This window comes from Alligator sinensis, unplaced genomic scaffold (genome assembly GCF_000455745.1).
Source record: "Alligator sinensis unplaced genomic scaffold, ASM45574v1 scaffold453_1, whole genome shotgun sequence".
In the NCBI taxonomy this organism is placed as follows: Eukaryota; Metazoa; Chordata; order Crocodylia; family Alligatoridae; genus Alligator; species Alligator sinensis.
Window position 1 is genome coordinate 496393 of NW_005842485.1, and position 3013 is coordinate 499405.

Genomic DNA, 3013 nt, shown 5'->3' on the forward strand with positions numbered 1-3013 from the left:
GATGTGTCCTGGCACATCTGGAGACTGATTTTCCATGGGGAGGCTGAGGACAGGCCAGCTTTTTCCAGACTGAGAGAATCTGAAAACCTTTCACATCTGAAAAGATGTGTCAACACTCTCTCCGCTTTGTGCATGTGTCTGTCTGAGTTTACATGGGGAAGAGACTGATTCCAAAGCTGTGCGAATCGGCATCCTCCAGGCTGTTCTACCGAGTGCCTCTACCAAGCTATCCGTACATCCCCAGTAGTGGAGCTCCTCACAGGCTTCCCTTTATCACCCCTCACCAACCCCTCTGCGAGGCAGGCAGGACTGTTCTCAGCATTGTACAAGGAGTGGTACACAGAAGAGGTGAAGCGATGGAACCAAGGACACACAAGGGGGCTGTGGCACAGCAAGCGTGGGAGTCCAGGTCTCCCACAGCACCACACAACGCCTTAAGCATAGCGCACCTCAGCACCTTGGCCAGCTTCCTAAACTCTCAGAGCTCCAGCCTGGAAGCTGCTCCATCCCAGCCCTGCCAGCTCTCTCAGCGTGGCCCATACTGGGCAGGCCACAGCCATGGGATTGCATGGGAGCTTCTGCAAACAGCTGAGGCTAATGGAGGCCACAAACCAGAGGAAGATTAAAACCCAGAGCCATGGGATCCCCTGCCTGGCAGAAAGGGACTTGAAAGGACCTCTTCCTGCTCTGTAAAGTTCACCAGCTTGGAGCCCAGGCCTTTCATCGGTGGTTAATTGCTGGCAGCAGTCTGTCACCTCAATGCTCCCACTCTCTAATCTAGCCGGCGGTGCCAGGGGCGCAGTGGGGGAGCGCCAGGCTCAGAGAGCCTTCAAAGGAGCAGGCACCACGTGGCAAGCCGGAGAGAGCCCTCCGGCAGCATTTCCTGCCAATGAAGTGCATGCAATGTGGCTCATTAAAGGTCAGCTGTGGTGGGGGGGAACATCATATCATGCCTGGGTGGGTGCGTGTGCACATGCACTTTGTGAAGTGAGTTTAAAATAAAGAGTAGGTCTTTTACCCCCTCCTGTTTCAGTTCAACCTCAGAAAGACTTGGAGCCTGGGAACAGAATAGGCAGGGGGTGCATCTCAGAGGGGGCCCCCCCTCTCCCTGCCTGAACAACCACAACCAAAACCACCTTCCAGAGCAGCCAGGAACAGTCTGAAAGAACCAAATCAAGAGTCAAGCAACTCGGGGAGGGACAGCAAGGCTGGGACCAGTGGTTACAGCCCCTCCAGAGGACACTTCTGGAACAACCTGCCCATAGGGGAGAGCTCCTCCTGACCTCTGTTCCTCAGAGGCTGGCATTACACTATATCCGAATGCCATCTCCACACCTCCATCTTTGGCCCCAGACGTCCCCTTGCAGCGCTGGGATTCTACAAGTCCACCTCTCCCTGCAGGTATGAGGCTGGAGGCAGACACTCCTCAAGGCCAATGCATCGGAAGACAGAAGAGACCCCAGCCAAGAGGATGGGGAAGAAGGGAGGGCACATGTCACGGTGGAAATCTACCACGGGACCATAGCTAACGTGGCAGCCCGCAGCCTCCAGGGGGGTTGTGTCTGCAATAAGTGGCTTACACGGGCTGGGAATGCCTCTCCCGGAGCCTTTCTCCCAAGCTGGAGAAAATCAATTGAGACTGGTTTGTTGCCATGGTTCTGGTTTAGCAGCAGGATGTGTCTTCAACAGCCAGGCTCCCCCACCCCCTGCCCCCCCAGGGGAAAGTTCTGTTGTTTGCACTCATGGGAAATGTGTCTTTTGCCAAGCGCTTGGAGACGAGTCACGCAGCCGGCACATTAGCGCAGAGGGAGCATTTCAGAGGAGTTTACTCAAATAGTGGATAATTGGGAAGTTAACATCCACACGAGAGAACAAGCCGTGGCCCAGCTCAGCACACACCATGTGGCCTTTCTGTAACCAGGAGGGCAGAGGGCCAAGCCTGAGATGTTGCCCCCCTTCCCCAAAGGGGGACTCCTCGGCTAAGCTGGACCTCTCCTGCAGCAACAATGCAGAGGGAAGCCTCCACAATTTCATAGATTTCATAGACATCAGGGCTGGAAGGGACCTCGGAAGATCATCGAGTCCAGCCCCCCGCCCAAAGGGCAGGAAGTCAGCTGGGGTCATAGGATCCCAGCAAGATAAGCATCCAGTTTCATCTTGAAGGTGTTCAATGAAGGCGCTTGAACCACCTCCGGTGGCAGGCTGTTCCAGACCTTGGGGGCTCGGACAGTAAAGAAGTTCTTCCTTATGTCCAGCCTGAAACGATCTTGAAGTAGTTTGTGACCATTCGACCTCATCATCCCTTGGGGCGCTCTGGTGAACAAACGTTCCCCCAGATGCTGGTGGTCACCCCTGATAAACTTGTAGGTGGCCATCAGATCACCCCTGAGCCTGCGCTTTTTCAGGCTAAAGAGCCCCAGGGCTCTCAGCCTGTCATCGTAGGGTCTGCTTCCCTGACCTCTGATCATGCGCGTGGCTCTTCTCTGGACTCTCTCAAGCTTCTCCACATCCTTTTTGAATTGTGGAGCCCAAAACTGGACGCAGTACTCCAGCTGCGGCCTCACTAAGGTCAAGTACAGGGGGAGAATGACGTCCCGGGATTTGCTTGAGAAGCATCTATGGATGCAAGCCAGCGTTTTGCTCGCTTTACTAGCCGCCGCATTGCATTGCAGGCTCATGTTCATCTTGTGGTCAATGATGACCCCCAAGTCTCTTTCTTCCATAGTGCTAGCCAACATAGCTGGGCTATGATGCTCGCCAGCTCCTTGAGTACCCTGGGGTGAAGATGGTCAGGGCCAGCTGACTTGAAGATATCCAGCTTCTCAAGATGTTCCTTCAGAAAGTCAGCATTAAAGGAGGGCAGCGGATCACCCTCACCCGGACTTCCCGGCCCTGTAGCGGGCATGGGCGTCCCATGGGACTGATGAAAGACTGACGCAAAGTACCTATTTAATAGGTTGGCTTTTTCCTGGGTGTCAGTTGTCAGTTGCCCCATCTGTTTCAGCAGGGGTCC

At 54.7% G+C, this 3013-nt stretch overlaps 1 protein-coding gene across 4 annotated transcripts in view; it reads right to left on the bottom strand.

The window, feature by feature from the left end:
* The window catches only part of GPAT2 (glycerol-3-phosphate acyltransferase 2, mitochondrial), a 40044-nt gene that overhangs the window by 11148 nt on the left and 25883 nt on the right, over positions 1–3013 (bottom strand). The window lies entirely within an intron of this gene.